Source organism: Megalopta genalis, chromosome 1 (assembly GCF_051020955.1).
Source record: "Megalopta genalis isolate 19385.01 chromosome 1, iyMegGena1_principal, whole genome shotgun sequence".
NCBI classification, from domain to species: domain Eukaryota; kingdom Metazoa; phylum Arthropoda; class Insecta; order Hymenoptera; family Halictidae; genus Megalopta; species Megalopta genalis.
Window position 1 is genome coordinate 32,220,395 of NC_135013.1, and position 21,764 is coordinate 32,242,158.

The following is a 21,764-nucleotide window of genomic DNA, read 5'->3' on the forward strand; positions in this document are numbered from 1 at the left end:
ACTTCATTGGTCGCTGTTTTTCGTTAATAACTCGTTAACGATGCCTCGGAGAAAATTTTTGTAAAGGAAAAAGTTGCTTCAAATGACCTGAGGAACCCACCACTTTCGGATTGCGAGACATTTTCGGGACATCCTGTATATATTTGTAAATAAGTAAATGATTAAATAAAGACGCGAACGTGCCGAAGAAAAAAACGATAAGATTCGTTCGTTCGGCAGCCGGCAGATTCGATCGCGATGATAATTAACGTCTATCGGTATTCCTGGCGTAGCGCGCGAAACGGCTCACCTCCTCGGACGTGGAGGATAATTGACAGCGCGGGGCGAGGGGAGCGGGGTGAAGGTGGAGGAGGAGGAGGAGGAGGAGAAGAAGACGATGGCGAAGAGACGGTGTGGAAGAGGCGCCGAGAAATTCGCTCGGTTCGACGACCGAAATTTCGAGCAGACGAGGCAGGACGGTCGTGGAACGCGAATAATTGTGCGGCCGTCGGGCGAAATGGTCCGTAAACGACGAGCCAGCGTGGACCGTCGGGCCGGCGGACCGACCCGACGGACCCGACGGACACGCGCAAAGAGATCCTTGCCGCCGCGAATAAGCGGTCGCGACGATAATTGGCGGACGGTGGACAAGAGGCCACGGATTTCCACGGTGTGCTCTTAGCCACCTCCGACGACCACCCATCGCGACGACTTCCGCGAATATTTCGAGCTCGAAACCCCGTCGACGACGAATCGACCGCTCTCGCCTTTCGGAACGGCTCTCGTCCGCGAAACTCCGGCGAGGCAAGCGCCGGAAGCCTCTCTCTCCTTCTTTCTCTCTCTCTCTCTCTCTCTCTCGGCGTTTGACACCGCTTTCCGCGAGCGGTCGTTCTTTCGCTCGAGTTACGAGTTATGCAACCGGTGCGCTGACGAGTCGCGAGAAAGATGCTCCCTCCGTCGCGGAATGCTGCTAATTGGCCGAAAATAAATGTCCGCCTCGAACGACTATCTCCGTCTCTCTCTCTCCCTCTCCCCTCCGTTCTTCGCGGACCTATTCGCCGGTCGCGTTCTCTTCCGTCTCCTCCTCGCGATTCGTTACTTTGTCTGGGTGCTCGCGTTTGTCATTCCCCGACGGGACTCGTCGCTCGAATTAGGTGTCGCCGCGTCGGGACGATCGCATTTTCTCGGACAGAGACGGAAACAGAAGTGGTCCTCTAAACGGTCGGGCTCCCCCGGTTCGGAACGTGTTCGCGTTCCTGTTCCAGAGAAGCCGGGGAACACCCGTTAGCTCCTCGCCGGCTCTCGTCGTCTTTCTCGTGCTCCTTCTAGGGCGCTCCGTTGTTCACGTTCGATGCCGAATCCGATCGAATGTACCACGATACACGCAGCATCGCGCGGCCAATCCGTCGGACAGGTCTCCCGAGGATTTCGGCAACCCAGAGGCCGCCCCTCGATTTGGCAGCCGTCACGATCCTCCTCCGCCTCCTGCCGATCGCTCGTCATCCGCCGGAGAACCCGCACGGCCGCCCTTTGCTCCTTTGAAATTTTCAGAAAGCCCGATCCGACGACGATCTCTCATGTTTCGCGAGTTAAAGTTCGATGTCCGAGGCGTTCGCGGCGAACGTAATTTCTTTCGGTGGTTCGCGAGAGAAGTTGTTCGTCGAGAGGGTTCGAAGAGGCGACTGAGAGTTCGGGAGACCGGTCCGGACCGCGCGAACTTCGGCGAAGAGCGGCTTTAAAATTTCAGCCTCCGGTGTCGTTTCACTCCGCCGATTCCCAATCCGACTTTCATTCGTCCCTCGCGTCGATTCGACGCGTCTGCCACTTAGGAGACGCGTACACGTCGCGCGCGCGCGCGTCCCCGTTTCGGCCTCGACGGCGAAGCGACGATTCCCAGGAATTCTTTTACTTTTCCTGTTCGTTCGAGTCGCAGAAATTAGGCTAATCCGTGGAACCTGCGACCGTATCGCGAGACCGACCGTCTCGGAAAAAAGTTATCGGGTCACGCCCTATTCGCGGCTAGAAACGCGTCGTCCGGTTATTCCTGGCAAACAGCGCGGCGAATCGCGGGGCTCTCTGTTTTTCGGAATCTGCCGGTAAATATTTGTACCGGACGATAGGACGCGCCCGCGCGTACGCTTGCCGAGGATCGCCGTTATCCGCGATACGGACGTTATCGATGAGATTTGCCGATCGGACGTGTCGGCTTGTCGCGAGCTCGCGGAAAAAGATTTCGTTCGCGGACGAGTCCGAGGCTCGGTTCCGGGAGATCCCTGGCCGTGCGAGAGAAACAGCGTAAAAAGGGAATAAAAAGCCGGGGAGCGGGAGGGAATAAAGAGGACGGGAAAGAAGAGTCGGCCGCGGGAGGAGATGAAAGACGAAAAAAAGAAAGAATTCTCGATTAGTCGGACGCGCGCGCAGCTGCCGCCTAGCTCTCGGTTATTTGCATCAAAGCCGTCCTCTTCTCTTCCTCTCTCTCTCTCTCTCTTTCTCTCTCTCGCTCGCTCTCTGCCTCTCTCGACCACCGTCTCTTTTCTCCTTCTCTTTCCACCGTTGACGTCCCTTCCGGTATCTAGGCCTCCTCTTCCTCTTCCTCCTCGATCCTCCTCCGCCAAGCCAGTCTTTTCAGCCGAACAAACCGTTCCCTTTTTTCTCGTTCGTCTAGGTCCGCGTATGCGGCGAAAATTACTCGAGGCAACGACTCGGAGCAGCGCGCAGACACCGAGCCCTCGAGACCGCTTCGGAGAATCCGAACGAACTTTTCCAAAAAAAAAAGAAAAGAAAAAGAAAAGGAAAAAAAAGCACAAGCGAAAAGGTAGGACCGAGTGAGCCGGCTCCGGTTAATTAAGTAAAAGCCCTCCTCCGCTTTCGGGAAACCCTCGTCGAAACCGCGACTCCATCCGCTCGTGCGCGCGTGTTACGTCCCCGCCGCAGCCTTATCGATTCGATTCCAGCGGGAATCGTTTGACAGATTTCCACAAGACGACGCGATTCGTTCGCTAACACTGCAAATGCCAGCCCTGCGAAAGTCCGATATAGGTCTCCCTTCGGTCTTCGAAATGCCATTTCTGCAGTTATCGTCGCGAGCGAGCGGAATATTCGTCGGTATACCAGCCTTGTGACGTCACGCGATTACGTTAATACTAGAAATTACTGTTTTACAAATTAACGGGCCAAAGTGCGATTACAAATTAACCCATTATCCGCCGCGATTCAAGAATACAGAAAAATATTAAATTGCGGTTATTAGTTTCAAGCTGAAGTTTACGATGGTTTGAAATAAAGTAGCGGGAATTCTTAACCCTTTGCGGTCGAGTGGTGATTCAGAAGCACCACTAAAATTCGTTGCATCATAAAAATTAGATTTAAAAAATTGTTAAGAGTGTAACTGTTGCGTGAGTCCCAAGAGACAATTTCATATGCATAAAACGCGTTTTATCGTATAAAATAAAAATACTATAAGTTAGAAAAGTGATTTTATATTTACAGTTAAAATAGCTTCGAGTGCAAAGGGTTAATACTTTCATGGAGCCCGTGATATGTTCCCACTATTTCAATGACTGTATTTTATTTGAAAGTTACAGTTTTTAAAAGGAGCACATTTGAAAAGGTGTTCCAAAAATGGGGCATTGGCGGATAACGAGTTAATTACATTATTACGCAAATTACTGTTGCAAATTTGCTGGAATCCTATCGGTGGGCTTTTCAATGACTGTCATTGGTCCAAATTGTGGTCCAAATTGTCCAAAAATTGTGTCGAAACTATATTAATAATTTTCTTTTCAATATCAATTTCAAAAGAACTCGCATCGATCTAAATAATCTGACAACAAAAGACCATAATCTGATGTCTATTTAAAAGCCCCGAATAACGTCCAGCGGATTATGTTCCGAAACTTCGCGAATCTGACACGATATTCAATACCAAAGGTTCACAGAATAAACCGCAGTAATTTTATCAACTTTTTCGAGCCTCCTCCGAGGAATTGATTGATTCTCTTCCCTCTTCAAGCTCGACGCATCAATTAGAAGCTCACCGAACCGAACCAAATTTCTCCCAAGGCAAACAGTCTCGTCCGACACTTGTTTCCCTACGATGCTCGTTCCCAAACGACCGTCGTACGATCCGTTTCCGTTTAAAACCGAACGTCGCGCTCGAAACCCGCGGAACGTTGGCCGGAACGTTCCGTCGTGGAAAGTGAAATCGTGGAAATTCGCGATCCTTTCGAGGAGTCGTCGTTCGCGTCGTGCAAAGAGTCGAAATAAGCGGAGTATCGCGCGGCTCGTCCCGCGCGAGTGTCTGGCCTCCCTCTCGTTTGACGAGGCAACGGAAACCGATCAAAGGGATTTCCGAAACGAAGGGCGAGGGGATGTAGCGAGGGCTCGACGACAATTTTACCGTTCGGTACGTGCGGCGCGAACGCATCCCGCAATCGAGTCGCGTCGCGCCGCGTAGCGTCACGTCGATTCCTCTTTTCTTGTTCTTCCGTAAAACGCGTTTACGTGCTCGGTCAGAAAGTCTCGGAGGGATTCGACTCCGGAGAGCCGAGAAAGACACACAGAGAGAGAGAGAGAGAATAGAGAGTAAGAGGAAAGGGAGAAAGAGAGAGAGAGAGAGGCTAGACTCCAAATACCCAGGGATTTCATCCGGGGGTAGGTCGTTAAAAGAGTCTCGAGTGCATCCCCTTTAATTTAAAATGCAAATTTTTTCCCGAGGAAACGGAACGAGAGAGGAGATTCTTGGGAAAAGCTAGCTCCGCCGCAGACTCGCGCGAAGCTTGCTTTTCTCTTTGTTCGATCGGTTTTTTCGAGACGAGACAACGTAACCGAGCTCCTCTAACAATCCCCTTTCCCCGGCGCCTATCTCTCGCTCTCTCTCTCTCTCTCTTTCTCCGCGCGGAGTTCCCTTCTGCTCTTTCACCTTTTCTCGTCGGTAATCGAAAACCGATACCCGATGAATCCTATCGCGAGCCAGCCCCGCGAAAATCGTTCGATTCCAGCGACGGGAACAGAAGGAGACCGGGAAAGTCTCGAGACGATGGCCGTCGTTTCGCCGGGACGATCGATCGAACGAAACGAAAATTAACACGAACCGTACTCGAGCGTCGAAGAACGACTTCGCTCGGTTCCGATCGCGATCGCCGCAAGCTGATGAACCGAAGCAACCGATACAGACCCGTCGATACTCTCGCCGGCCGGTTAATGGACCTTAATTACGCAGATTCTGCGCGAGTATTCCGGCTGTTACTTGGGTCGCCGTTACAATATCTCCCGAAGAGGACGAGCATACTCGCCCGAGACCGCATTGCGTACTTCGCGAGAGTTGAAATTACAACGGCGATATGCGCCACGGCCGAAAGTTTCCGCGAGCGGCCTCCGCGTGCACCGTATTCTCGAACTATCGCGGCCTCTCGCGCAATAATTCATCGTCGTGCTCGCCGTCTGAACGATCCTTTCGACGATCCCTTGCTCTCCGCTTCTTTCGCAGTTTCAATCGTTCCGAACTTCCCTCGTTTCGAGTCTCCCGCGAGAAGATCAACCCTTCGCGGACGAATGTTGACGCAATGGCAACTCGCGGTGAGAAGCGTTTGCACGCGAAAATTGCGGTGAAAAACTTTTCCTCACTGAAATCGTATACAGGATGTCCCGAAAATGTCTCGCAATCCGGAAATGGGAGGTTCCTGAGATCATTCGAAGCAACTTTTTCCTTTGCGAAAATTTTCTCCGACGCTTCGTTTACGAGTTATTAACGAAAAACACTGACCAATAAGTGGCGAGCTCGGCTGGCGCGCGGCGGCCCAGTTCCGCTCATTGGCTGGGCCGTCTCGCGCCAAATGATCTCGCCTCTGATTGGTCACTGTTTTTCGTTAATAACTCGTAAACGAAGCCGCGGATTGCATTTTTGCTAAGGAAAAAGTTGCTTCGAATGACCACAAGAATCGCCTACTTTCGGATTGCGAGACATACAGTAATAATACTGTACAGTAATAATAAACTGATTTTTGGAAATGGCACGCGACGCTGACCTACCTGCGTCGAGATTGCCTCGATTTCTCCACGAACGAGATATAGTAATGTCTCTCTAATTGACGCTTAGATTGCGCGCAAAAGAGAACAATTTGAGAAAAGGAGATACGATTATTCGAGCCTTGCGACTCGTTCTTATAGTTACCGATTCTCAACAATTATAAAAACGAGTCGCAAGGCTCGAATAATCGTATCTCCTCTTCCAAAATTGTCCATTTTTCTGCACAATCTGAGCGTCGGTTAGGGAGACACTACTGCACGTCAAATTCTGTCATAAATGTCACTAAATATGACATTAAATTGGTGCATAAATAACGCGTCTACGAGACGTCTACTGTCCTTCTAGCAATAGGAAAAAAAAATCGTCGGGACATGTGCGCCCAGCTGGAGACGAAATCGCAGCGAGGATGGTTCCGAATGAGGAAACGCGCGCCGCGCTGCCGGGGGACGCGAACCCGGAAAGAAAATGGAGCCGAGGACCGGTGGTCGGGTCGTGTCGTTCTTTGGCAAAAGATTTCGTAACGACGCGACGGTGGTGGGACTTCAAAGCTAGGCGAGGTTAGACGTCGCTGGTCGACGCCGGGCGATGTCGAGCAGCCGCGAAGAGCCGGCTGTATTTCTCGGAATGCTTTACGGACCGTCCGGAGATGTCCGGTGGCTTCATTTGTTGGATTTAGAATGAATTATCGGGGGTATTAACGTGGCACCGGACGAATAACGCTCTCTCGCCGCTGATATACGACGTATCCCATTCGCGATTCCTTTCTTTCCTCTGGTATTTCCTTCCTCCCCCCCTCTCTCTCACTCTCTCTCTCTCTCTCTCGCCCTCGCTATCTCTCTCCGTCTCTCACTCACTCTCTCTCGCTCGCTTACTCTCCGAGAGAGAACAGAGTGGAACTCGTCTACTCGAGCGAACGCATCGATAACAGTTGCCGAGGCGGAAAAATCAATGTCGAGGAACACCGGCGTTCCGCTCCGAGCATTGGGCGCCCCGGCTTTGAGAAACGCGCGGTATATTAGGTCGTTTCATGAGCTTATGCCGTTTATTGCTTCCCTATATTAATATTTCAGTGGTGCCCGCGGGGCTTAACCGAGAGGCGAACCAATTCTGGACCGCGAGAACAGCCGCGAACCCCGTACGAACGTGTCCGTACTCATTAGACAAATTTCACGGTTGCAGCGGCCATGCGCGCGTGCTAATGCATCTCGGCTGGACGAGGACGTGAACAGGTTGGGAAACGTAGTCGCGTATCCGTTTGTTCCGCGTCGTATCGTTCTCTCGCGTATCAATGCGCAGAGTCAAGCGCCGCATCGCGACGCTGTTTCATAGAAACGCGCGTCCATTGTTATTGCTATTTAGCAATTATACGTTAAGCTAAGTATCCTTCGGATTACAGAATATTACGCGTGCAACGATTCGGTTAGAAATAGCGTAAATTGCGCTCGGAAGTTGCAGAGTTCGGAAATAATTGATGCTGTCGCTGTGCGAGCTTACATTTTTTTGTAATTCTGTTCGTACGATTAGATTTGCTATGAAGGGAATTGCGGTTTGTTATACAAGATTATACAAGAATGTGCAAGGATATACAAGGATATAGAAGGATATACAAGGATATACAACGGTATACAAGGATATACAACGGTATACAAGGATATATAAGGTAATGCAAGGATACAAAGCAGAAGGGTGCGCAGAGTCAAGCGCCGCATCGCGTCGCTGTTCCCTAGAAGCACGCGTCCATTGTTATTGCTATTTAGCAATTATACGTTAAGCTAAGTATCCTTCGGATTACAGAATATTACGCGTGCAACGATTCGGTTAGAAATAGCGTAAATTGCAATCGGAAGTTTCAGAGTTAAGAGATAATTTATGTTGTCGCTGTACGAGCTTACATTTTTTCTTAATTCTGTTCGTACGATTAGATTTGCTATAAAGAGAGCGACAGGTTGTGATGCAAAATTATACAAGAATGTATAAAGATATACAAGGTGATACAAGGATACAAGGCAGAAGGGTGCGCAGCCGAACCTTCGGCAGACAAGGATTTTTTAAGACGATTCCCTTCGAAAACTAGACTATGTATCGAAGACGCGAATAATAATAAAAAACGATCGTTCCATGAAAATGCAACTTTATAACGAAATATGCAGTCCCGATCTCCCTATTTAACCAAGAATTAACATTCCATCGGCTCCGCAATCGTCGATCTCTACGATCGATCGTACAGCCAACGAGTCGAGAGAATTCGAGCAAATGTTCACCGAAAAAAGAAAGACGCGCGTTTCGACGATTAAATGAAAAGCTTTTCCACTCACCAAATAGTCCGTGCTCCTGTCGTGTTCGCGACACCTGAAACAAACGGAAGACCACGATTAACCTGGCTCGACGGTCGGAAATGTCGGCAAGTTCGAAAACGTGAAGCGAAGCGGGCCGGTTCGGGCCGGGCCTCTCTCTCTCTCTCTCTCTCTCTCTCTCTCTCTCTCTCTCTCGTGGAACGCAGCCTCAGCTCCGCCGCGAAAGGGTAAGTTTGCGCATCGGCGCTCTTCTCGTTCGCATGAAATTATTGCCGGCATCCATGCTCTCCCCCCGGCATCCGTCGAGTCCTTCGCTCGCGACTATCGATCCTGCTTATTTATAGCGAAACGAGAAAACGGTAACCCGGTCGTCGTGCTCCTACCTCGGCCGAGGAAACGAACCCGCGAGAGCGCAAAGCTGTCTCCTCGCTTCTCGCCGACGACGATCGTTTACGATTTCTATTAGAAGCAGTCGGGACGGGACGGGACGGGACGAGACGAGACGATCCGCTACGATTCCACGGTGTTCAAATTCATTCACAGTTGGATGACCGGCGAGAGACGGAACGAGGCGTCTTACGAGCGTCTTTATTGCCAGGATTCTCGGGCGGAGCAGTTGTTCGCGAGGGAAAGATCATTTTATCTCGCCTCGTCCCGCCTCGCCTCGCCTCGTCTCGGCCCGTCTCGAGGCTCCGCGAAAATATCGCAGGAAGGTCCGAATTGTCAGCAGCGATGCATCTCGGCCGAGTTAAAGTAACGACGTCCTAAGCGGAACCGAGATCGTACACGAGGTTTTTCTGGTCGAACAGGCGCGAGACAGCCGCGAGACGGGCGCGTGCGCGACGATGTTTACGACGGTTTCGGAAAAAGACGAGCAGACGTCGTCTCCTTCGTCGACGAGCACGCAGTCAGCGTCGCGTCGCGCCGCGACGTAAATTAAATTCTTCTCCGTCGACCTTCGTCGTATTTCACCGCGGCGGCCGCGACTCCGCGGTTTAGCCGGCCGCCAAAACAACGCGCGGTCCGCGCGAACGCGCGCGCGTGTTCACGCTTACACGAATACTCGCGACTTATGCCGCTCGTCGCCGTTCCCGTGATCGATATCGTTGCAACGGAGAGAGAGAGAGAGAGAGAGAGAGAGAGAGAGAGAGAGAGAGAGAGAGGCACGACGCCGCGGCCCGCGCGAAATAAATCGAAACTCGACGACGACGTCGCGGCGCGTCGACGGCTTTGCCGCTCGAGCGAGATCTCAACGAACCGCAAAATTGGCTGCACGAACGGAAAATCGATAGCCGGGGCCTCGGCAAGATGGCGGACGCCAAGGAAATTTAGAACCGCCGTAATTGGTTATCCGATATCCTTGCGGATTCCGCGGATCCTTTCGCCGGCCGCCGAAAACCAATGCGACCGAATGTCGGCGGAACACCGACTTCCGCGTTGCAACGTCTCTGCTTTTGAGTCGGGTTTCAAAGACTGTCGATCGCCTGCGCCGACGAAGCAGGGATTCCGGATAAGAAGATCAAACGGAAGTCGGACCATGCCGTTGTGTGTATGTAGTCGTTTTGTTGCAATCGGTGCACCGTCGATTCTTCGACACGGTTCTCTCGTTCTGCGCTGCAACGAAAGATTGCCAAACCTCGGACGAACGAACATTTTTCACCGATGCGCTATCGACGACGCTTGCAACGATTCCGAGCTTTGTTCGACGATTTTTCAGAACGTGTTTTTTATGATACTTCTTGCGGACACGTTGGCCTGTTCCGTTGTTCTCGATGCGACAGCAGTTTTTTTTATTCGATCGACGAAAATTCGGTGATTTAGATTTGATTACATTGCGTCAAAATGACCCGACGACCGCGGTGCGAGGGTTGAACAAAAAACGTGGAAATAATACGAATTATGCGTTTCTTGTTACAATCATTTATGAGTTATTTATTCAATGTATGCGTTACTTGCGGCAAATATTATAATCGCGCTCGTTCAAAATCGGAATAAATGTCTTATTGTTACTTTTATATCGTAATATAAAACAGCTGTTTTTTGTGTTCCGTAAATCTAGCGTTAATCACGTTAACTCTGCACACGCAGAAACAGATATAATCGAACAGTCACTCACTATTCGTTGCAGAATATTGTACAATAAGCGATAATACATTCTGTTATTTCTATTATATTCTTTTATATAGTAAACTTATTCTATAAGTTTTATTTTGTTTTCTTCTCAACGTATTGTCATCCGTATCAATTATTTGAAATTTATTTTCTCTTTAAGAAAAAAAGGGGAGGGAGAGTTCTTTTGAAATTGGAACAGATAATAAACGTTAATACATTCTTTTATTTCTATTATATTCTTTTATATAGTAAACTCTTATTCTATAAGTTTTATTTTGTTCTTTTTCTCAACGTGTTGTCATCCGTATCAATTATTTGAAATTTATTTTCTCTTTAAAAAAAGGGGGGAGGGAGAGTTCTTTTGAAATTGGAACAGATAATAAACGTTAATACATTCTTTTACTTCTATTATATTCTTTTATATATTAAACTTATTCTATAAGTTTTATTTTGTTTTTTCCTCTACGTATTATCTTATCCGTGTCAATTATTTGAAATTTATTTTCTGTTTAAAAAAAAGGGGGAGGGAGAGTTCTTTTGAAATTGGAGCAGACAATAAACAATAATACATTCTTTTATTTCTATTATATTCTTTTATATATTAAACTTATTCTATAAGTTTTATTTTGTTCTTTTTCCTTCTTTTTCTCTCTAAAAAAAAATGTGAGTCTTTTTGAAATTGGAGCAGAGAACACAAAATTTCGAAAGAATCGCAAGTAGCGTGCTCGCTCGCGGTGGATGCGGAACAGCCCTAACAAGAGTAGCGACAACGCGGGGCTAAATCCTAGCATTCGAGGGCGGAGGGTGAGTGTCCCGAGGGTGCGACCAGCTCGGCCAGCCGTATTAACCTATCGAGGCCTCGCCCCGGCCTCGCGATATCTCTTGGCTTAGGCGAGCGAGCGAGCGAGCGAGCGAACGAGCGAGTCGTCTCGTCTGCCCTCGGCTTTTTTCCAAACTCGAATCTCCGACGACGAAAACGTGTGCGCGCGTTCTCTCGGCGCTCTCGTTTCCCCCGACGAGTGGAGACGAGCAGAAATGAGCGAAGACGAGCAGAGACGAGCGGAGACGACGAGCGGAGACGGGCGCAGCCTAGCGGAATAACACATAGTTTACCAACTAATAACGTCGCTCGACGAGATGGCATCCGTTAAGAGCTTATTACCCTCCCTTCGACGTCGTTCGTCCTACGAGATCCGAATTTCCATAAATCATGCTCGTCGCCGGATCGACGTGCAAATAAGTATTCCGCCGCGTCGTTGCAGCACCGTCCCCTTCCCCCTCCATTTATCGTCCCGTCCCTACCCCGATTCGTAACTACCGTCGGGATGTTCCCCGAGGGCTGATACCTCGAGAAAAACTCCGCATCGTAAACTAGTCTCGCGGAAGCCGATAACCGGAAGCGATTATCTTTTCACCGTACACCTGGGTCCTCTTCCCGCACACGCGGGAAACGAGTCCGAAAATTGTGCAAGAGTAAACCAAAACGCTCGCGATCGTCGGACGCGAAAACTTCTCTGGTGTGCGGCCCAACGACGCCGGTTTCCGCGACGAGCGAATTCTCGCGGAACTCTATTCGGTCCAACGTTGCGAATTCCATACAAAATTCTACTGTTTTAGTAGGCAATTTATATTATTAGATATAATTTTCGTTTATCGATAAGTAAATCTCGAGAAATGACTTTAAAAGAGAAGGTTAAAATACGCGGTGACCTAAAAATGTCTCGTAAAACGGAAATGGAGGATTCTTGAGGTCATTCGAAGCAACTTTTTCCTTTACAAAAATATTCTCCGTGGCGTCGTTAACGAGTTATTAACGAAAAAGGACTGACCAATGCGAAGCGAGCTCGGTTAGCGCGAGGCGGTCCAGTCAACGAGCGCGCGAAGCCCAGCTCCGCTCATTGGCTCGGCCGCCTAGCGCCAGCCGAGCGCTCGCTCCTCATTGGTCGCTGTTTTTCGTTGATAACTCGTAAACGGTGCCTCGGAGAAAATTTTTGTAAAGGAGAAAGTTGCTTCGAATGACCTCGGGAATCCCCCATTACATAATAGCGAGACATTGTCGGGATACTTTGTGTAGTCCGGCAATTTTCTTTGTGGCTCCTGTTTCTCGCAATCGATGCAGACGATTTTCAGACGAAGATACCGCGTCTGCTCGAGATAAGCCGAGCGTGCAAGCGCGTCGCGATCGCGTCCGACCAATTATGAGAGACGGAGACCTCGTCCCCCTCGGGGGACCGGTGCGAAAAGAATAAGGTATAAAAGGGGAGCCGGTGTGCGCCTATCTCTGGTCCATTTGGGGCAACTTTACGCGGGGCCGTGGAACGGATAAAGGCGATTTACACGGCGTACGAGCGAATCTGCATTTCGATTCCGGCTGGCGACCCGACCCGGTGAATATTTCAACGCGCGCACGTACGCGGTGGCCGCGACGGGGCGCAGTTCAAACTGTGGAACGGGGACAGAGGCGGCGCGTCGTTGCAGTTATCCCGGCCCGGTGCAACGTCCCGCGGATATCGCGGCGAGCCGGGGGGCGATATTTGCGAACGACTCGGAATATTTCGCCGGAGGGGCATCAACGGAACGGGGCCGTTTCGAAGACGGGAAAACGCGACGCACGCGGCTGCGGTGGCCCGCGTATCGATCCGCGTTACCATTCTCGCCGCCGCGGCGGGACAACTTCCGCAGCGTGCGAGCGCGAGCGTAATCGTCCCGGAGCGGAAAGTTATCGCGCGTCCCGGGGAAAACGCTGCGACCGGAAGCGGCGAAGATAACTCGCGGCCGTGAGGTCGCGACCGATTGGGTGGCCGATCGATTCCGGAGATTCGAGATACGAGATTCCCCTCCCCCTCGCCGCGAGAAACGGAGCACCGAAGAGCCGATAGAAGCGGCGGCCGGATGAAAGGGGAGCCTCGAGGGCGGCATTTACGGAAGTTTCGAGCACCAGGCCGAATTTGACCGATCGTAAAGCCGGCTTATGCATCTTCGCGCGGTACGTAAAAGCGGATTAAAGCGGCGAACGTTCCGCTCCGCGCCGCTCCGCTCTGCTCGGCGAACGCTCGGGGGGAGAACGTTCTTCGGCCGCCTTCTACCCGCGCCGCATGATCTACGACCGCGGAGAAAACGCTATCTTTCGCGGAGCATTCGGCTTGCCGATCTTTCAGCGTGCATTCCTGCTCGTTCCTGAAACGATTCGAGACGCGTATAAACCGGAGTGCGGTCGAAACCTGATTTTTAAGTTCGCGAAACTCGAATAACGAAACTCTCTGCGGGGTCCTCGAAACATTTGAAACTCGGTGTGATCATTGTTTTTCTTTCTTTTCTACAGAACTGTCAGGAACTGAGATCTTGACAAATTCTTTCGAGAAAATCAGATTATTATTGAATATAATTCGACGAAACTTAGATGCAGTTGCAAATCAATTTTCTCTCGTGCCAATGAAAATATCTCTACATTCTAAATGTATATTTCTTTGCATTTTCGAGCTTAGAAGCGTCACAAGTGTATACAGCTCCGCAGTCTATTGATAATAGATACATTAATTCATTTATTTATTTATTTATTCGAGTTAAAATAGACGATATAACCTTAACATAACGTCTACACGCGGTAGATTCCACTCGAATGTTACAAATTCGCCTTCGTTAATTATTTTACGTCATTAAGATTACTATTGTGCCAAGGGCTCGCACCCCTAAATTTAAATAAAATAAAATAAGCATAACAACGCATAAATATATAATGAAAAGCATAAATAAGAAAAGATATTAAATAAATAAGATAAAAGAAATGAAATATTAAAATAAGATAAAATTAAAATAAGCATAATAAAGCATAAATAAGAAAAGATAATAAATAAATAAGATAAAAAAGAATAAAACAAGATAAAATTACATTAAATAGAATCTACTCCAATTCCCTCTATTCCAATTTTCCAGCGAAAAACCGATCAGATAAATCCGTCCATCATCCTGAAAAGTCGCCGAGCTTCTGTCGCGACTTCCTCAAGCTTCCCGATAAATGGCAGCCCGTAGTCAACGAGGGCAGCTAGTACTTCAACGGTCGACGTTGTATCAGCAATTTTTCTATCAGCGGAGGCTGCATAAGGTGCCGCCGCTGTTCCCGAAAGAAAGACCGGGAGGGAAAAAGAGCGGAAAGTTATCGAGCATCGGCTGACCCGCCGTCGGTTTCGAGATTCGCAATGAAACGAACGCGTCGGGGAACGGCGGTGTCGTAAATTTTCCGAGTAGGAAATCGATGAGATAACCTTTTTAGGAGGGGCGGCCGCGATTAATCCGTTCCGCGCAAACCAGAAACAGATAAGGGAGACCGACGCCGAGCGTGTTCGATTATTCACGGCCGCTTACCGATCCGATAGATCTCGACGGTCGAATCTCGTGCCGGATTCCGGATTCTAAGGAGCATAAGCATTTATGTTGAGCTTTCACGCATCGAGAAGCCTAATCGCCACGTCTGCTACTCATTTTATGTTCCTTTTTATTTATTTATTCCTTTTAATTTATCCTTTTTATTTATTTATTATTTATTATTTTACTTTAAATTTATTAATTATAGATAATATTATTAATTATAGATATTATTATTAATTAGATATGATATTATTGATTATGATATATTTATTAATTAACTTGTTAATTTCATGTTCCTTCTTAATTCTAATCGTGCGACATAGTGTTGTTGAACTTTCACGCATCGAGAGCCTAATCGCCACGTCTGCTACTCATTTTATGTTCCTTTTTATTTATTAATTTATTAATTATATATAATATTATAATTATATATATTATTAATTAATTAGATATGATATTATTGATTGTGATACATTTATTAATTAACTTGTTAATTTAATGTTCCTTCTTAATTCTAATCGTGCGACATAGTGTTGTTGAACTTTCACGCATCGAGAGCCTAATCGGCACGTCTGCTACTCATTTTATGTTCCTCTTTATTTATTAATTTATTAATTATATATAATATTATTCATTATAGATATATTATTTATTAATTAGATACGATATTATCGATTATAATACATTTATTAATTGATTTATTAATTTTATGTTCCTTCTTAATTTTAATTGTACGACATAGTGTTGTATTAACGCTACGAGTGCCACGTTCGTCAACAAAAATTTGCATCGAACTTTAAAAACTAATTTCTATTATGATCTATTAAGCAAGCAAGCTTTGTTAAGATCTGCGATATGTGAGAAGATTGCATGAGCGATTGCTATAAGAAATCTTGTTTTCTTTTCGCATCATATTAAACCAATTCTAATAACGCGTGTTAACGTGACACACGATAAACTTATTAGATAATTAGTTGCTTTACTGACTTTTTTCTCAATTTTGAATATTTCACTATTTAGTTAGTTTTCGTCAATTAAATCCCTTCATCGACTCCACTATTTTCCCAAAAAACATTATCCTAATATCTTCAACTCTTTAGAAAAGAAAATGCAGCACGCTGCGGCAAATTCCACCCCCGAAATACCAAGTCCAATACAATTCCCTTCGTGATTAGAATATCGCGAATAAAAACTACAACATTAATCTCGTTTTAATAAAAGCATCAAAAACTATATTGCTCGTTCAAGCTCCGACGATCGATTCTTCGTTTAAGCGACAAAGCTGTTTCACCAAAAAAAAAAAAGAAAAAACGATACTAAAACAGCGAAAATTTAGAAAATCCGACGAAGCAAATAATTACCAATTGCGGGGATTTCCTGCGCGAACGAAACGAAATTTGAAACAATTTCTGTGAGAATACTGCATAAAATTCGGGTTCGGACAGTTAACTTTGCGTAACAGGCGAATAAAATACGGCACACTCGGAGCACACGGAGGCACAGGCCGTCTAAGATCCTTTCGGACGTCGGCGTATATCCAATATCCACGTCCGTGCGGCGAAATTTATCGAGATCGAAGAGTCCGTCGTAAAAGCGAAAGGCAGATTTCGCGCCGTCGGTTCGGGGACCAGTTTTCGCGGAAAGCGTAAATCACTTCGCCCCGAGGAACGGTGTTGTGTGTCGTCTTCGCGCGGCGAGACTTGTCGCGTTTTACCAATACGTACGCGCGAAAATCTAGTCGCCGCCGCCACCCCGAGAGTGGAAGAGAAAAAGTCGGCAAGAGGGTGGGAACCGTGGTGGATGGGTATCGATTCGCCGGGCACGGAGACGAGCAAAGAGAGTGATCGGACGTGAAAGTCGACGAACCGTGCGAGCGGAGACGGGTCGAGCGAACCTTTCAGCTCCGAGTCGCGTCGAATCGATCCGCGTTATGTTATCGCGCGTGTACTTTTTTCAACGAGCGTTTAACGCGCACCGGTTCCGCTCGGGAAAGCGGAAGAGAAACCGACGCGACGACGATTCCTGTCGAAACCTGCTTGCGAGGGAAGGAGCCTCGGCCAGGAAGCCTGCCGTTACGGCCAAGGGAGATCGTGGAGAGGAGGTCTTGACCGAAGGGCGGAGCAGCGGGTTCTGACGATAGCAAACGTCGACCGAGCGGGAACCGTGCTGAGATAGGAATCCTCTCGAAAATGTCGCGCCAGAACAGCGTTACGAGCGAAGAAAGTTAGACGTTTCCCAAGAAAAAGTTCCCGCGAAAGTTCGCCCATTTTCTCGAAAACATTCCGCCATGAACGAATTTCAACTTCGTGCACTCGAATGCGTTTTTGTTCGGAAAATGACCGAACTCGTGGCGACACGATTTTCGATTACCTCGTGCCACCAGGAGGAGTATCAGTTTTTCTCGAATCGTAAGGTACAGTAATTTCTCCTGGAAGTGACAATTTCTGGTTGCTGCGAATTTCCCTGTGCTAGTCCTGCGACTATTTTATTTTATTGCTACGTCGATACTAAGGGTCGACGGAATCGGTCGAGCGTGCGATGCGACACGCGACGCGAATTCTCAGAAGACGACGCGAAATGGTCGGGTAAAAAAGACTGCGGAGCTGCAAGGTGCGTGGGAAGTACTAGGTCGCATGTGGCCTCCGAATTGCCGTCGAATCGTGGCACGTGGCCACCGAATTGCCTTCGAATCGTGACACGCGGCCTCTGAATTGCCACTGAATTGCCTTCGAATCGTGTCACATAGCCTCCGAATTGCCACCGAATTACTTTCGAATCGTGTCACATGGCCTCCGAATTGCCTTCGAATCGTGGCACGTGGCTTCCGAATTGCCTTCGAATCGTGTCACGTGACCTCTGAATTGCCACCGAATTGCCTTCGAATCGTGGCACGTGGCTCCCGAATTGCTTTCGAATCGTGGCACGTGGCCCCCGAATTGCCTTCGAATCGTGACACGCGGCCTCCGAATTGCCATTGAATTGCCTTCGAATCGTGTCACATAGCCTCCAAATTGCCACCGAATTACTTTCGAATCGTGTCACATGGCCTCCGAATTGCCTTCGAATCGTGGCACGTGGCTTCCGAATTGCCTTCGAATCGTGTCACGTGACCTCTGAATTGCCACCGAATTGCCTTCGAATCGTGGCACGTGGCTCCCGAATTGCTTTCGAATCGTGGCACGTGGCCCCCGAATTGCCTTCGAATCGTGTCACGTGGCCTCCGAATTGCCTTCGAATCGTGGCAAAAAATTAGAAATAAAAAAGTTAAGTCATCGTTTTTATACACAGTAACAAGTAGGCACGATAAATATTATTATTATTACTATTATTATTACTATTATTATTACTATTATTATTACTATTATTATTACTATTATTATTACTATTATTATTACTATTATTATTACTATTATTATTATTATCATTAAAAGGTTTCCAAGAGGTTCAATCAAAATTGCAAGCCGAAATCCGATTCTCGGTAAAACGGGCAACGAGATTCCCGTCACCGATCATGCCAAATCCCGACTCTGATTGATAATTCACCGGTGGTCGTCGGCGAATTTTTGCACTGTTGGTGCTCGTACGCGGAGGAAACAAAGAGGAGGCCGTCGTTTAAAGAATTTGGCAACCGGCCGCGATTAGTCGTTTCGGAGAGGGCGGAGGGGGCCGATAGAGCCCGAGGCCAAACAGACTAACGAACCAGCAACGGTGCGCCCCGATACGAGTCGATCGCTATCGATAACCTCGTCTCTCTCCGGTTCCCGAATCGCAGGGGATTTTTCGGGGGCGGAGGTAAGCGAGCCAGGTAACGAGAGGCTAATCGACTTTTCGGGTCGATAGCGATGCTTCTTGCTTACCCTGCGGGAACAGCAACCTCGATGCCGACAGCGGCGGCGACGGCGACAGCGACGACGACCACTGCACGGCACCCTCAAAGTATTCTGCAACAGAGAAACGGGACACGTTACACGACTCATTTTGTGATATTCGGAGAGAATGGGGAATCGATAAAATCGCGATAAATGCTGCGAATCGGCGAAATAAATAAATCGAGATGAAAGTGCAAAGTTTACGGTGAAAGACAGCGATCACGAGCGACGAGTTCATTCGCCATCTCCGCGACGAAAATGCGACACAGTAATGTCTCTCTAATTGACGCCCAGGATTGTCCACGAAAATGAACAATTTGGGAAGAGAAGATACGATTATTCGAGCCTTGCGGTTCGTCTTTATAGTTACTAATTCTCAAGAACTATGAAAAGGGAGTTGCGAGGCTCGAATAATCGTTTCTTCTCTTCCCAAATTGTCCATTCTTGTGGACAATCAAAGCGTCAATAAGAGAGACATTACTGTACAGTGCTTCGGTTTCCTGCCGGAGTTTCCCTTCGCAAAGCAACGTGCATGTATAAACTATCGCAATTTGAGCCCTTTGTCTTACCGTACCGAGCTTGCTTTCCGAAGCTCTCGCCCCTTCCGGCACCGCTATTCTTATCCTCCCCTAATTTTTAATTCGTCCGAGTTCCCGTTGGCTGTGCCGAATTTGCTTATAAATCAGCGTTATTGTGAAACTTGTCCGTGGCGGCGAACCTTGGAGTTGGCCGACAATTATAATTGTCGACAATTATAAAAACGAGCCGCAAGGCTCGGATAATCGTATCTGCTCTTCTCAAATTGTCTTCCCATTTTTGTGGACAATCTGAACGTCAGTACGGGAGACATTACTGTACAATAATAATACTGTACATAATACTGTACAATAATAATACTGTACATAATACTGTACAATAATGATACTGTACAGTAATAATACTGTTCAATAATGATACTGTACAATAATGATACTGTACAATAATGATACTGTACAGTAATAATACTGTACAATAATGATACTGTACATAATACTGTACAGTAATAATACTGAACATAATACTGTACAGTAATAATACTGTACATAATACTGTACAGTAATAATACTCTACATAATACTGTACCTGTAATAATAAACCGATTTTTGGAAATGGCACGCGACGCTGACCTACCCGCGTCAAGACTGCCTCGATTTCTCCACGAACGAGATAAAGTAATGTCTCTCTAATTGACGCTCAGATTGCGCTTAAAAGTGGACAATTTGGGAAAAGGAGATACGATTATTCGAGCCTTACTCCTTTTTCTAGTTATCGTTTGTCAACAACTATAAAAACGAGCTTCAAGGCTCGGACAATCGTAACCAAACTCTTCCCAAAACGGTCCATTTTCGTGGACAATCTGAGCGTCAGTAAGGGAGACATTGCTGTACTTCGAACGTTCGGCGAAGGCTCCACGGGTTTGTAAAATCGACGTCTAGAAAACCGACGTGTCTCGTACTCTCGGTTCACGGTTCGGCGACTCTTTGTAAATTAGAAGTCGGTGACTTTTATCCAGCCGCCGGATCGGCGATCAAACGCAACCCCTGAACTTACGCGCGCACGATCAACAACTCGCCCCCTCTTCGCCGCGCCTCGCATCGACCGGAACTTTCGAGAGCGGTTACATCGCGGCGCGGCTAATTCGTCGAAAAGTTTCCAATGAAATTCTGCGAGAACGCTCGCGATCTATCCTATTCGTTGCCGGGGAAAAAAACGAGAAGTTTCAGCTCCTCTATTTATGCTGCGCTCTCCGGCGAACGAGCGATCAATGGCACGAGAACGTTTCGATACTTCGCGAAATCCGGGCTCGAGGAGCGATCGGACTCGATTCAGCTCGGTTCGGCTCAGTTTAGATTGGTTCGGTTAGGTTCGAGCTCGGTTTCTGGGTCAGTTTGATTTCCGGTCCAGCTCGATTCGCCGTTCAACTTTGTTTCGCGCGACATTTCGATTCGTTGACAGCGACTGGGGTAAAAGTATTAGTAAGTAAAAGTAAGTAAACGTGTTTGCAACTAATGTTACTAAATTTGAAACGAGTTTTTATGAACTAATTACAAGTAGCCCTCCTACAACACTGCGTTCTAACAAGATAAAGAAATTCCGGGAACGTTTGTACGACAGAACTAAAATACCTTAAATTAAAACTAAACTAAGTTACCTTAAAATAATGACGGGAAGCAATAATGAAGTATACTATATCCTTTACATGAAAATATAATTATTATAATTGAGGATAGATTTCCGCTGAAAGAAGCCGAAAATTCCAAAGGGAGCTGCAAAGTCGTCTATCTTCGTACCACGAAATCTACAATGATCTTGTAAGAACCAGCGAACAAGATTTTTATTTTAATTACAGATTTTTTAAAGAGGATAGAAGATGCAAAAGATCTGAATGAGAAGAAGATTCAGAAAGCGACGATGATATCGTTCAACCGATGAAACGTTCTCGTACTGACGAGAAGGAAATTTATTAAATTAAGATTACATTAAATGAAAATAATATTTTTCGTTTCTCTTTTCGTTTTACGTGTTGCACATACATTGATATTTTAAATAGAAGTTAAGCTGCTTATATGGAATTAAAAAAGTGTTTGTCTTGAATAAGTTTTTCATACGTATCCTCCCCCCCTTTTTTGTGCTGGCTCTGGATCTCATATACAGTAATGTCTCTCTAATCGACGCCCAGATTGTCCACAAAACTGGACAATTTGGGAAGAGGAGATACGATTATTCGAGCCTTCTGATTCGTTTTTATAGTTATAAATTGTCAACAATTATAAAAACGAGCCGCAAGGCTCGGATAATCGTATCTCCTCTTCCCAAATTGTCTGTGGACAATCTGAGCGTCAGTAAGGGAGACATTACTGTAACACGGTTTCACGCAACAAGGCATTTTCTAGGAACCCATCTATCGTGTTACAGAAGGGTTACCTGAACCTAATTTATCGTAAAAATGGGCGCCTATCCGCACGAATAAATAAATTGAATTTTTCCCGATTGAACTTGATCCGCGGTTCCGCTTTATTTCGCGGTTCCAGCTAGGTCTCCGAGTCCAGCTTGGTCTCGGGCTCGGAGCGGGCAAAT

At 47.3% G+C, this 21,764-nt stretch overlaps 1 protein-coding gene across 2 annotated transcripts in view; it reads right to left on the reverse strand.

Annotated features, from left to right (window-relative positions):
- bsk (mitogen-activated protein kinase dJNK) overlaps positions 1-21,764 on the reverse strand; it is an 85,869-nt gene that overhangs the window by 22,596 nt on the left and 41,509 nt on the right. For both annotated transcript variants that reach the window (XM_033465762.2, XM_076525647.1), the window contains exons 2-3: positions 18,636-18,719; positions 8,323-8,356 (exon numbers count right to left, since the gene is read on the reverse strand). The gene's annotated coding sequence lies outside the window, so the exon portion shown is untranslated. The remainder of the gene's footprint in view (positions 1-8,322; positions 8,357-18,635; positions 18,720-21,764) is intronic.